The 14,669-nt window shown below is 39.8% G+C and overlaps 5 non-coding genes across 5 annotated transcripts; all 5 read left to right on the top strand.

The window, feature by feature from the left end:
• Positions 1-1,566: 1,566 nt before the first annotated feature.
• TRNAF-GAA (transfer RNA phenylalanine (anticodon GAA)) lies at positions 1,567-1,639 on the top strand. Its single transcript has one exon. It is a non-coding gene; the product is annotated as a tRNA-Phe (tRNA).
• Positions 1,640-3,879: 2,240 nt separating this feature from the next.
• Positions 3,880-3,952, top strand: TRNAF-GAA (transfer RNA phenylalanine (anticodon GAA)). The gene has a single exon. It is a non-coding gene; the product is annotated as a tRNA-Phe (tRNA).
• Positions 3,953-4,446: 494 nt separating this feature from the next.
• On the top strand, positions 4,447-4,519 carry TRNAF-GAA (transfer RNA phenylalanine (anticodon GAA)). Its single transcript has one exon. It is a non-coding gene; the product is annotated as a tRNA-Phe (tRNA).
• Positions 4,520-7,908: 3,389 nt separating this feature from the next.
• Positions 7,909-7,981, top strand: TRNAF-GAA (transfer RNA phenylalanine (anticodon GAA)). The gene has a single exon. It is a non-coding gene; the product is annotated as a tRNA-Phe (tRNA).
• Positions 7,982-11,370: 3,389 nt separating this feature from the next.
• TRNAF-GAA (transfer RNA phenylalanine (anticodon GAA)) lies at positions 11,371-11,443 on the top strand. The gene has a single exon. It is a non-coding gene; the product is annotated as a tRNA-Phe (tRNA).
• Positions 11,444-14,669: the final 3,226 nt, after the last annotated feature.

The following is a 14,669-nucleotide window of genomic DNA, read 5'->3' as shown; positions in this document are numbered from 1 at the left end:
AACCTTTCAATAACCTGATCGACATACCATCAGTAGAGCACAGCACTTGCGTTCTATCTTCCTTTCAAAATGGCTTCCACCTCTCTTGCCTTCAGCTTTGACTTCCATTATTTCCAGTTTCTATCTTGATTTTAATGTGAAGCTTAGGCTGCATCATCTTCCATTTTCCCATGAACCAAGCTGTCAGATGATATAGCTTGCTTACTCATCCCACACATTTGTGTGCCTATTCAGAGTTTGGAATAAAAGAAGTACCTAGGTTGCGCACCAAAAAAGTAAATGAGTAAATGCACCCAGTTAGCTGCAGAAGGATACCGGAAGTTTAAGACATAGCTGTACCCTCAAAGTGAATGATTTCGAGGTGTATGTCTTGTCTACAATGATTAAGAAGAAAACGGAGGGACCTGTGAAATAACTGGCCGAAATAGCTCAGTTGGGAGAGTGTTAGACTGAAGATCTAAAGGTCCCTGGTTCAATCCCGGGTTTCGACAAAGACTCAGAAGGCAGCTTGTTAGGCGTGTTTCTTTCTTGGATTCAGCTTCTGGTGACGTTTTATTTAATTGATAAAACCTTTCATCAACCTAATTGACATACCATCAGTACAAGACAGTACGTGTTTTCTATCTTCCTTTGAAAATGGTTTCCACCTCTCTTGCCTTCAGCTTTGACTTCGATTATTTGCCGTTTCTATCTCGATTTTAGGGTAAACTGTAGCCTGCATCATTTTCCATCTAACCTTGGACCAAAGTGTCAGATGATATAGCTTGCTTCCTCATGCCACACATTTCTGTGTATTAGATTGCTAGCCTATTTAGCGTTTAGAAAAAAAGAAATACCTAGCTTGCGCAATAAAAAATAAATTGACTAATTGTGCCCAGTTAGCTGCAGAAGGATACAGCATACTTTAACACATAGATGTACCCTCCTAGTGATTGATCAGATGCCCACTTGTTGCCTACAATGATTAAGAATCATCAGGAAGGTATTCTCTGACAACTGGCCGAAATAGCTCAGTTGGGAGAGCGTTAGACTGAAGATCTAAAGGTCCCTGGTTCAATCGCGGGTTTCGGCAAGGACTGAGCACCTAGCTAATTAGGTGTAGTTCTCTCTTGGAGTCAGCTTCAGTAGACATTTTAGTTCATAGATGAAACCTTTCAATAACCTGATCGACATACCATCAGTAGAGCACAGCACTTGCGTTCTATCTTCCTTTCAAAATGGCTTCCACCTCTCTTGCCTTCAACTTTGACTTCCATTATTTCCAGTTTCTATCTTGATTTTAATGTAAAGCTTAGGCTGCATCATCTTCTATTTTCCCATGAACCAAGCTGTCAGATGATATAGCTTGCTTACTCATCCCACACATTTGTGTGCCTATTCAGAGTTTGGAATAAAAGAAGTACCTAGGTTGCGCACCAAAAAAGTAAATGAGTAAATGCACCCAGTTAGCTGCAGAAGGATACCGGAAGGTTAAGACATAGCTGTACCATCAAAGTGAATGATTTGGAGGTGTATGTCTTGTCTACAATGATTAAGAAGAATACGGAGGGACCTGTGAAATAAGTGGCCGAAATAGCTCAGTTGGGAGAGCGTTAGACTGAAGATCTAAAGGTCCCTGGTTCAATCCCGGGTTTCGGCAAAGACTCAGAAGACAGCTTGTTAGGTGTGTTTCTTTCTTGGATTCAGCTTCTGGTGACGTTTTATTTAATTGATAAAACCTTTCATCAACCTAATTGACATACCATCAGTACAAGACAGTACTTGTTTTCTATCTTCCTTTCAAAATGGATTCCACCTCTCTTGCCTTCAGCTTTGACTTCCATTATTTACTGTTTCTATCTTGATTTTTAGGTAACCCGCAGTCTGCATCAGTCTCCATCTTCCCTTGAACCAAAGTGTCGGATGAAATAGCTTGCTTACTCATGCCACACATTTCTGTGCATTAGATTGCTAGCCTATTTAGAGTTTAGAAAAAAAGAAATACCTAGCTTGCAGAATAAAAAAAAAATTCCCTAATTACACCCAGTTAACTGGAGAAGGATACAACAAAGTTTAAGACATAGCTGTACCCTCACAGTGAATGATTTAGACTTCTGTGTCTTGTCTACAATGATTAAAAATGATACGGAAAGCTTTTCATGACACCTGGCTAAAATATCTCAGTTAGGATAATGTTAGACTAAAGATAAAAAAGGTCCTTGGTTCAATCCTGGGTTGTGCCAAAGACCAAGCACTAAGCTTGTTAGGCATGTTTCTTTCTTGGAGTCACTCTCAAGTGACATTTTATTTCATTGATAAAAACTTGCATCAACCTGATCGACATGCCATCGGTACAAAAGAGAACTTATTTTCTATCTTCCTTTCAAAATGGCTTCCACCTCTCTTGCCTTCAGCTTTGACTTCCATTATTTCCCGTTTCTATCTTGATTTTGATGTAAACCGTAGCCGGCGTCATCTTCCATTTTCCCATGAGCCAAACTGTCAGATGATATAGCTTGCTTGGTCATGCCACACATTTCTGTTTATGAGAGTGGTAGCCTATTCAGAGTTTAGAAAAAAAGAAGTACCTAGCTCGCGTAGCAAAAAAGTAAAGGAGTAATTGCGCCCAGTTAGCTACAGAAGGATACAGCAAAGTGTAACACATAGCTGTACCCTCACAGTGAATGATTGCGACTTATATTTCTTGTCTACAATGATTAACAATAATAAGGAAGGCACTGTGAAAAAACGGGCTGAAAGAGCTCAGTTGCGAGGACGTCAAACTTTAGATCTAAGGGTCCCTGGTTAAATCCTTGGTTTGGTCAAAGACTGAGCAGCTAGTTCGTCAGGCAAGTTTCTTTTTTGGAGTCAGCTTCCGGTGACGTTTTATTTAATTAATAAAACCTTTCATCAACCTAATTGACATACCATCAGTACAAGACAGTACGTGTTTTCTATCTTTCTTTGAAAATGGATTCCACCTCTCTTGCCTTCAGCTTTGACTTCCATTATTTGCCGTTTCTATCTCGATTTTAGGGTAAACTGTAGCCTGCATCATTTTCCATCTAACCTTGGACCAAAGTGTCAGATGATATAGCTTGCTTCCTCATGCCACACATTTCTGTGTATTAGATTGCTAGCCTATTTAGCGTTTAGAAAAAAAGAAATACCTAGCTTGCGCAATAAAAAATAAATTGACTAATTGTGCCCAGTTAGCTGCAGAAGGATACAGCATACTTTAACACATAGATGTACCCTCCTAGTGATTGATCAGATGCCCACTTGTTGCCTGCAATGATTAAGAATCATCAGGAAGGTATTCTCTGACAACTGGCCGAAATAGCTCATTTGGGAGAGCGTTAAACTGAAGATCTAAAGATCTCTGGTTCCATCCCGGGATTTGGCAAGGACTGAGCACCTAGCTAATTAGGTGTAGTTCTCTCTTGGAGTCAGCTTCAGTAGACATTTTAGTTCATAGATGAAACCTTTTAATAACCTGTTCGACATACCATCAGTAGAGCACAGCACTTGCGTTCTATCTTCCTTTCAAAATGGCTTCCACCTCTCTTGCCTTCAGCTTTGACTTCCATTATTTCCAGTTTCTATCTTGATTTTAATGTAAACCTTAGGCTGCATCGTCTTACATTTTCCCATGAACCAAGCTGTCAGATGATATAGCTTGCTTACTCATCCCACACATTTGTGTGCCTATTCAGAGTTTGGAATAAAAGAAGTACCTAGGTTGCGCACCAAAAAAGTAAATGAGTAATTGCACCCAGTTAGCTGCAGAAGGATACCGGAAGTTTAAGACATAGCTGTACCCTCAAAGTGAATGATTTCGAGGTGTATGTCTTGTCTACAATGATTAAGAAGAATACGGAGGGACCTGTGAAATAAGTGGCCGAAATAGCTCAGTTGGGAGAGCGTTAGATTGAAGATCTAAAGGTCCCTGGTTCAATCCCGGGTTTTGGCAAGGACTGAGCACCTAGCTAATTAGGTGTAGTTCTCTCTTGGAGTCAGCTTCAGTAGACATTTTAGTTCATAGATGAAACCTTTTAATAACCTGATCAACATACCATCAGTAGAGCACAGCACTTGCGTTCTATCTTCCTTTCAAAATGGCTTCCACCTCTGTTGCCTTCAGCTTTGACTTCCATTATTTCCAGTTTCTATCTTGATTTTAATGTAAAGCTTAGGCTGCATCATCTTCCATTTTCCCATGAACCAAGCTGTCAGATGATATAGCTTGCTTACTCATCCCACACATTTGTGTGCCTATTCAGAGTTTGGAATAAAAGAAGTACCTAGGTTGCGCACCAAAAAATTAAATGAGTAATTGCACCCAGTTAGCTGCAGAAGGATACCGGAAGTTTAAGACATAGCTGTACCCTCAAAGTGAATGATTTCGAGGTGTATGTCTTGTCTACAATGATTAAGAAGAATACGGAGGGACCTGTGAAATAAGTGGCCGAAATAGCTCAGTTGGGAGAGCGTTAGATTGAAGATCTAAAGGTCCCTGGTTCAATCCCGGGTTTTGGCAAGGACTGAGCACCTAGCTAATTAGGTGTAGTTCTCTCTTGGAGTCAGCTTCAGTAGACATTTTAGTTCATAGATGAAACCTTTTAATAACCTGATCAACATACCATCAGTAGAGCACAGCACTTGCGTTCTATCTTCCTTTCAAAATGGATTCCACCTCTCTTGCCTTCAGCTTTGACTTCCATTATTTACTGTTTCTGTCTTGATTTTTAGGTAACCCGCAGTCTGCATCAGTCTCCATCTTCCCTTGAACCAAAGTGTCGGATGAAATAGCTTGCTTACTCATGCCACACATTTCTGTGCATTAGATTGCTAGCCTATTTAGAGTTTAGAAAAAAAGAAATACCTAGGTTGCACAATAAAAAACGAATTCCCTAATTACACCCAGTTAACTGGAGAAGGATACAGCAAAGTTTAAGACATAGCTGTACCCTCACAGTGAATGATTTAGACTTCTGTGTCTTGTCTACAATGATTAAAAATGATACAGAAAGCTTTTCATGACACCTGGCTAAAATATCTCAGTTGGGAGAATGTTAGACTAAAGATAAAAAAGGTCCTTGGTCCAATCCTGGGTTGTGCCAAAGACCAAGCACTCAGCTTGTTAGGCATGTTTCTTTCTTGGAGTCACTCTCAAGTGACATTTTATTTCATTGATAAAAACTTGCATCAACCTGATCGACATGCCATCGTACAAAAGAGCACTTATTTTCTGTCTTCCTTTCAAAATGGCTTCCACCTCTCTTGCCTTCAGCTTTGACTTCCATTATTTCCAGTTTCTATCTTGATTTTAATGTAAAGCTTAGGCTGCATCATCTTCTATTTTCCCATGAACCAAGCTGTCAGATGATATAGCTTGCTTACTCATCCCACACATTTGTGTGCCTATTCAGAGTTTGGAATAAAAGAAGTACCTAGGTTGCGCACCAAAAAAGTAAATGAGTAAATGCACCCAGTTAGCTGCAGAAGGATACCGGAAGTTTAAGACATAGCTGTACCATCAAAGTGAATGATTTGGAGGTGTATGTCTTGTCTACAATGATTAAGAAGAAAACGGAGGGACCTGTGAAATAACTGGCTGAAATAGCTCAGTTGGGAGAGCGTTAGACTGAAGATCTAAAGGTCCCTGGTTCAATCCCGGGTTTCGGCAAGGACTCAGAAGACAGCTTTTTAGGCGTGTTTCTTTCTTGGATTCAGCTTCTGGTGACGTTTTATTTAATTGATAAAACCTTTCATCAACCTAATTGACATACCATCAGTACAAGACAGTACTTGTTTTCTATCTTCCTTTCAAAATGGATTCCACCTCTCTTGCCTTCAGCTTTGACTTCCATTATTTACTGTTTCTGTCTTGATTTTTAGGTAACCCGCAGTCTGCATCAGTCTCCATCTTCCCTTGAACCAAAGTGTCGGATGAAATAGCTTGCTTACTCATGCCACACATTTCTGTGCATTAGATTGCTAGCCTATTTAGAGCTTAGAAAAAAAGAAATACCTAGCTTGCACAATAAAAAACGAATTCCCTAATTACACCCAGTTAACTGGAGAAGGATACAGCAAAGTTTAAGACATAGCTGTACCCTCACAGTGAATGATTTAGACTTCTGTGTCTTGTCTACAATGATTAAAAATGATACGGAAAGCTTTTCATGACACCTGGCTAAAATATCTCAGTTGGGAGAATGTTAGACTAAAGATAAAAAAGGTCCTTGGTTCAATCCTGGGTTGTGCCAAAGACCAAGCACTCAGCTTGTTAGGCATGTTTCTTTCTTGGAATCACTCTCAAGTGACATTTTATTTCATTGATAAAAACTTGCATCAACCTGATCGACATGCCATCGGTACAAAAGAGCACCTATTTTCTATCTTCCTTTCAAAATGGCTTCCACCTCTCTTGCCTTCAGCTTTGACTTCCATTATTTCCCGTTTCTATCTTGATTTTAATGTAAACCGTAGCCGGCGTCATCTTCCATTTTCCCATGAGCCAAACTGTCAGATGATATAGCTTGCTTGGTCATGCCACACATTTCTGTTTATGAGAGTGGTAGCCTATTCAGAGTTTAGAAAAAAAGAAGTACCTACCTCGCGTAGCAAAAAAGTAAAGGAGTAATTGCCCCCAGTTAGCTACAGAAGGATACAGCAAAGTGTAACACATAGCTGTACCCTCACAGTGAATGATTGCGACTTATATTTCTTGTCTACAATGATTAACAATAATAAGGAAGGCACTGTGAAAAAACGGGCTGAAAGAGCTCAGTTGCGAGGACGTCAAACTTTAGATCTAAGGGTCCCTGGTTAAATCCTTGGTTTGGTCAAAGACTGAGCAGCTAGTTCGTCAGGCAAGTTTCTTTTTTGGAGTCAGCTTCCGGTGACGTTTTATTTAATTAATAAAACCTTTCATCAACCTAATTGACATACCATCAGTACAAGACAGTACGTGTTTTCTATCTTTCTTTGAAAATGGATTCCACCTCTCTTGCCTTCAGCTTTGACTTCCATTATTTGCCGTTTCTATCTCGATTTTAGGGTAAACTGTAGCCTGCATCATTTTCCATCTAACCTTGGACCAAAGTGTCAGATGATATAGCTTGCTTCCTCATGCCACACATTTCTGTGTATTAGATTGCTAGCCTATTTAGCGTTTAGAAAAAAAGAAATACCTAGCTTGCGCAATAAAAAATAAATTGACTAATTGTGCCCAGTTAGCTGCAGAAGGATACAGCATACTTTAACACATAGATGTACCCTCCTAGTGATTGATCAGATGCCCACTTGTTTCCTACAATGATTAAGAATCATCAGGAAGGTATTTTCTGACAACTGGCCAAAATAGCTCAGTTGTGAGAGCGTTAGACTGAAGATCTAAAGGTCCCTGGTTCTATCCCGGGTTTCGGCAAGGACTGAGCACCTAGCTAATTAGGTGTAGTTCTCTCTTGGAGTCAGCTTCAGTAGACATTTTAGTTCATAGATGAAACCTTTCAATAACCTGATCGACATACCATCAGTAGAGCACAGCACTTGCGTTCTATCTTCCTTTCAAAATGGCTTCCACCTCTCTTGCCTTCAGCTTTGACTTCCATTATTTCCAGTTTCTATCTTGATTTTAATGTAAAGCTTAGGCTGCATCATCTTCTATTTTCCCATGAACCAAGCTGTCAGATGATATAGCTTGCTTACTCATCCCACACATTTGTGTGCCTATTCAGAGTTTGGAATAAAAGAAGTACCTAGGTTGCGCACCAAAAAAGTAAATGAGTAAATGCACCCAGTTAGCTGCAGAAGGATACCGGAAGTTTAAGACATAGCTGTACCCTCAAAGTGAATGATTTCGAGGTGTATGTCTTGTCTACAATGATTAAGAAGAAAACGGAGGGACCTGTGAAATAACTGGCCGAAATAGCTCAGTTGGGAGAGCGTTAGACTGAAGATCTAAAGGTCCCTGGTTCAATCCCGGGTTTCGGCAAAGACTCAGAAGACAGCTTGTTAGGCGTGTTTCTTTCTTGGATTCAGCTTCTGGTGACGTTTTATTTAATTGATAAAACCTTTCATCAACCTAATTGACATACCATCAGTACAAGACAGTACTTGTTTTCTATCTTCCTTTCAAAATGGATTCCACCTCTCTTGCCTTCAGCTTTGACTTCCATTATTTACTGTTTCTGTCTTGATTTTTAGGTAACCCGCAGTCTGCATCAGTCTCCATCTTCCCTTGAACCAAAGTGTCGGATGAAATAGCTTGCTTACTCATGCCACACATTTCTGTGCATTAGATTGCTAACCTATTTAGAGTTTAGAAAAAAAGAAATACCTAGCTTGCACAATAAAAAACGAATTCCCTAATTACACCCAGTTAACTGGAGAAGGATACAGCAAAGTTTAAGACATAGCTGTACCCTCACAGTGAATGATTTAGACTTCTGTGTCTTGTCTACAATGATTAAAAATGATACGGAAAGCTTTTCATGACACCTGGTTTAAATATCTCAGTTGGGAGAATGTTAGACTAAAGATAAAAAAAGGTCCTTGGTTCAATCCTAGGTTGTGCCAAAGACCAAGCACTCAGCTTGTTAGGCATGTTTCTTTCTTGGAGTCACTCTCAAGGGACATTTTATTTCATTGATAAAAACTTGCATCAACCTGATCGACATGCCATCGGTACAAAAGAGCACTTATTTTCTATCTTCCTTTCAAAATGGCTTCCACCTCTCTTGCCTTCAGCTTTGACTTCCATTATTTCCCGTTTCTATCTTGATTTTGATGTAAACCGTAGGCGGCGTCATCTTCCATTTTCCCATGAGCCAAACTGTCAGATGATATAGCTTGCTTAGTCATGCCACACATTTCTGTTTATGAGAATGGTAGCCTATTCAGAGTTTAGAAAAAAAGAAGTACCTAGCTCGCGTAGCAAAAAAGTAAAGGAGTAATTGCCCCCAGTTAGCTACAGAAGGATACAGCAAAGTGTAACACATAGCTGTACCCTCACAGTGAATGATTGCGACTTATATTTCTTGTCTACAATGATTAATAATAATAAGGAAGGCACTGTGAAAAAACGGGCTGAAAGAGCTCAGTTGCGAGGACGTCAAACTTTAGATCTAAGGGTCCCTGGTTAAATTCTTGGTTTGGTCAAAGACTGAGCAGCTAGTTCGTCAGGCAAGTTTCTTTTTTGGAGTCAGCTTCCGGTGACGTTTTATTTAATTAATAAAACCTTTCATCAACCTAATTGACATACCATCAGTACAAGACAGTACGTGTTTTCTATCTTTCTTTGAAAATGGATTCCACCTCTCTTGCCTTCAGCTTTGACTTCCATTATTTCCCGTTTCTATCTCGATTTTAGGGTAAACTGTAGCCTGCATCATTTTCCATCTAACCTTGGACCAAAGTGTCAGATGATATAGCTTGCCTCCTCATGCCACACATTTCTGTGTATTAGATTGCTAGCCTATTTAGCGTTTAGAAAAAAAGAAATACCTAGCTTGCGCAATAAAAAATGAATTGACTAATTGTGCCCAGTTAGCTGCAGAAGGATACAGCATACTTTAACACATAGATGTACCCTCCTAGTGATTGATCAGATGCCCACTTGTTGCCTACAATGATTAAGAATCATCAGGAAGGTATTCTTTGACAACTGGCCGAAATAGCTCAGTTGGGAGAGTGTTAGACTGAAGATCTAAAGGTCCCTGGTTCAATCCCGGGTTTTGGCAAGGAGTGAGCACCTAGCTAATTAGGTGTAGTTCTCTCTTGGAGTCAGCTTCAGTAGACATTTTAGTTCATAGATGAAACCTTTCAATAACCTGATCGACATACCATCAGTAGAGCACAGCACTTGCGTTCTATCTTCCTTTCAAAATGGCTTCCACCTCTCTTGCCTTCAGCTTTGACTTCCATTATTTCCAGTTTCTATCTTGATTTTAATGTAAAGCTTAGGCTGCATCATCTTCTATTTTCCCATGAACCAAGCTGTCAGATGATATAGCTTGCTTACTCATCCCACACATTTGTGTGCCTATTCAGAGTTTGGAATAAAAGAAGTACCTAGGTTGCGCACCAAAAAAGTAAATGAGTAAATGCACCCAGTTAGCTGCAGAAGGATACCGGAAGTTTAAGACATAGCTGTACCCTCAAAGTGAATGATTTCGAGGTGTATGTCTTGTCTACAATGATTAAGAAGAAAACGGAGGGACCTGTGAAATAACTGGCCGAAATAGCTCAGTTGGGAGAGTGTTAGACTGAAGATCTAAAGGTCCCTGGTTCAATCCCGGGTTTCGACAAAGACTCAGAAGGCAGCTTGTTAGGCGTGTTTCTTTCTTGGATTCAGCTTCTGGAGACGTTTTATTTAATTGATAAAACCTTTCATCAACCTAATTGACATACCATCAGTACAAGACAGTACGTGTTTTCTATCTTCCTTTGAAAATGGTTTCCACCTCTCTTGCCTTCAGCTTTGACTTCGATTATTTGCCGTTTCTATCTCGATTTTAGGGTAAACTGTAGCCTGCATCATTTTCCATCTAACCTTGGACCAAAGTGTCAGATGATATAGCTTGCTTCCTCATGCCACACATTTCTGTGTATTAGATTGCTAGCCTATTTAGCGTTTAGAAAAAAAGAAATACCTAGCTTGCGCAATAAAAAATAAATTGACTAATTGTGCCCAGTTAGCTGCAGAAGGATACAGCATACTTTAACACATAGATGTACCCTCCTAGTGATTGATCAGATGCCCACTTGTTGCCTACAATGATTAAGAATCATCAGGAAGGTATTCTCTGACAACTGGCTGAAATAGCTCAGTTGGGAGAGCGTTAGACTGAAGATCTAAAGGTCCCTGGTTCAATCCCGGGTTTCGGCAAGGACTGAGCACCTAGCTAATTAGGTGTAGTTCTCTCTTGGAGTCAGCTTCAGTAGACATTTTAGTTCATAGATGAAACCTTTCAATAACCTGATCGACATACCATCAGTAGAGCACAGCACATGCGTTCGAACTTCCTTTCAAAATGGCTTCCACCTCTCTTGCCTTCAGCTTTGACTTCCATTATTTCCAGTTTCTATCTTGATTTTAATGTAAAGCTTAGGCTGCATCATCTTCTATTTTCCCATGAACCAAGCTGTCAGATGATATAGCTTGCTTACTCATCCCACACATTTGTGTGCCTATTCAGAGTTTGGAATAAAAGAAGTACCTAGGTTGCGCACCAAAAAAGTAAATGAGTAAATGCACCCAGTTAGCTGCAGAAGGATACCGGAAGTTTAAGACATAGCTGTACCCTCAAAGTGAATGATTTCGAGGTGTATGTCTTGTCTACAATGATTAAGAAGAAAACGGAGGGAGCTGTGAAATAACTGGCCGAAATAGCTCAGTTGGGAGAGCGTTAGACTGAAGATCTAAAGGTCCCTGGTTCAATCCCGGGTTTCGGCAAAGACTCAGAAGACAGCTTTTTAGGCGTGTTTCTTTCTTGGATTCAGCTTCTGGTGACGTTTTATTTAATTGATAAAACCTTTCATCAACCTAATTGACATACCATCAGTACAAGACAGTACTTGTTTTCTATCTTCCTTTCAAAATGGATTCCACCTCTCTTGCCTTCAGCTTTGACTTCCATTATTTACTGTTTCTATCTTGATTTTTAGGTAACCCGCAGTCTGCATCAGTCTCCATCTTCCCTTGAACCAAAGTGTCGGATGAAATAGCTTGCTTACTCATGCCACACATTTCTGTGCATTAGATTGCTAGCCTATTTAGAGTTTAGAAAAAAAGAAATACCTAGCTTGCAGAATAAAAAACAAATTCCCTAATTACACCCAGTTAACTGGAGAAGGATACAACAAAGTTTAAGACATAGCTGTACCCTCACAGTGAATGATTTAGACTTCTGTGTCTTGTCTACAATGATTAAAAATGATACGGAAAGCTTTTCATGACACCTGGCTAAAATATCTCAGTTAGGATAATGTTAGACTAAAGATAAAAAAGGTCCTTGGTTCAATCCTGGGTTGTGCCAAAGACCAAGCACTCAGCTTGTTAGGCATGTTTCTTTCTTGGAGTCACTCTCAAGTGACATTTTATTTCATTGATAAAAACTTGCATCAACCTGATCGACATGCCATCGGTACAAAAGAGAACTTATTTCTATCTTCCTTTCAAAATGGCTTCCACCTCTCTTGCCTTCAGCTTTGACTTCCATTATTTCCCGTTTCTATCTTGATTTTAATGTAAACCGTAGCCGGCGTCATCTTCCATTTTCCCATGAGCCAAACTTTCAGATGATATAGCTTGCTTGGTCATGCCACACATTTCTGTTTATGAGAGTGGTAGCCTATTCAGAGTTTAGAAAAAAAGAAGTACCTACCTCGCGTAGCAAAAAAGTAAAGGAGTAATTGCCCCCAGTTAGCTACAGAAGGATACAGCAAAGTGTAACACATAGCTGTACCCTCACAGTGAATGATTGCGACTTATATTTCTTGTCTACAATGATTAACAATAATAAGGAAGGCACTGTGAAAAAACGGGCTGAAAGAGCTCAGTTGCGAGGACGTCAAACTTTAGATCTAAGGGTCCCTGGTTAAATCCTTGGTTTGGTCAAAGACTGAGCAACTAGTTCGTCAGGCAAGTTTCTTTTTTGGAGTCAGCTTCCGGTGACGTTTTATTTAATTAATAAAACCTTTCATCAACCTAATTGACATACCATCAGTACAAGACAGTACGTGTTTTCTATCTTGCTTTGAAAATGGATTCCACCTCTCTTGCCTTCAGCTTTGACTTCCATTATTTGCCGTTTCTATCTCGATTTTAGGGTAAACTGTAGCCTGCATCATTTTCCATCTAACCTTGGACCAAAGTGTCAGATGATATAGCTTGCTTCCTCATGCCACACATTTCTGTGTATTAGATTGCTAGCCTATTTAGCGTTTAGAAAAAAAGAAATACCTAGCTTGCGCAATAAAAAATAAATTGACTAATTGTGCCCAGTTAGCTGCAGAAGGATACAGCATACTTTAACACATAGATGTACCCTCCTAGTGATTGATCAGATGCCCACTTGTTGCCTGCAATGATTAAGAATCATCAGGAAGGTATTCTCTGACAACTGGCCGAAATAGCTCATTTGGGAGAGCGTTAAACTGAAGATCTAAAGCTCTCTGGTTCAATCCCGGGTTTTGGCAAGGACTGAGCACCTAGCTAATTAGGTGTAGTTCTCTCTTGGAGTCAGCTTCAGTAGACATTTTAGTTCATAGATGAAACCTTTTAATAACCTGTTCGACATACCATCAGTAGAGCACAGCACTTGCGTTCTATCTTCCTTTCAAAATGGCTTCCACCTCTCTTGCCTTCAGCTTTGACTTCCATTATTTCCAGTTTCTATCTTGATTTTAATGTAAACCTTAGGCTGCATCATCTTACATTTTCCCATGAACCAAGCTGTCAGATGATATAGCTTGCTTACTCATCCCACACATTTGTGTGCCTATTCAGAGTTTGGAATAAAAGAAGTACCTAGGTTGCGCACCAAAAAAGTAAATGAGTAAATGCACCCAGTTAGCTGCAGAAGGATACCGGAAGTTTAAGACATAGCTGTACCCTCAAAGTGAATGATTTCGAGGTGTATGTCTTGTCTACAATGATTAAGAAGAAAGCGGAGGGACCTGTCAAATGACTGGCCGTAATAGCTCAGTTGGGAGAGTGTTAGACTGAAGATCTAAAGGTCCCTGGTTCAATCCCGGGTTTCGGCAAAGACTCAGAAGACAGCTTGTTAGGCGTGTGTGTTTCTTTCTTGGATTCAGCTTCTGGTGACGTTTTATTTAATTGATAAAACCTTTCATCAACCTAATTGACATACCATCAGAACAAGACAGTACTTGTTTTCTATCTTCCTTTCAAAATGGATTCCACCTCTCTTGCCTTCAGCTTTGACTTCCATTATTTACTGTTTCTGTCTTGATTTTTAGGTAACCCGCAGTCTGCATCAGTCTCCATCTTCCCTTGAACCAAAGTGTCGGATGAAATAGCTTGCTTACTCATGCCACACATTTCTGTGCATTAGATTGCTAGCCTATTTAGAGTTTAGAAAAAAAGAAATACCTAGCTTGCACAATAAAAAACGAATTCCCTAATTACACCCAGTTAACTGGAGAAGGATACAGCAAAGTTTAAGACATAGCTGTACCCTCACAGTGAATGATTTAGACTTCTGTGTCTTGTCTACAATGATTAAAAATGATACGGAAAGCTTTTCATGACACCTGGTTTAAATATCTCAGTTGGGAGAATGTTAGACTAAAGATAAAAAAGGTCCTTGGTTCAATCCTGGATTGTGCCAAAGACCAAGCACTCAGCTTGTTAGGCATGTTTCTTTCTTGGAGTCACTCTCAAGGGACATTTTATTTCATTGATAAAAACTTGCATCAACCTGATCGACATGCCATCGGTACAAAAGAGCACTTATTTTCTATCTTCCTTTCAAAATGGCTTCCACCTCTCTTGCCTTCAGCTTTGACTTCCATTATTTCCCGTTTCTATCTTGATTTTGATGTAAACCGTAGGCGGCGTCATCTTCCATTTTCCCATGAGCCAAACTGTCAGATGATATAGCTTGCTTAGTCATGCCACACATTTCTGTTTATGAGAATGGTAGCCTATTCAGAGT

This window comes from Pleurodeles waltl, chromosome 8 (genome assembly GCF_031143425.1).
Source record: "Pleurodeles waltl isolate 20211129_DDA chromosome 8, aPleWal1.hap1.20221129, whole genome shotgun sequence".
NCBI lineage: Eukaryota > Metazoa > Chordata > Amphibia > Caudata > Salamandridae > Pleurodeles > Pleurodeles waltl.
This window is presented reverse-complemented; position numbering and strand designations above follow the sequence as displayed.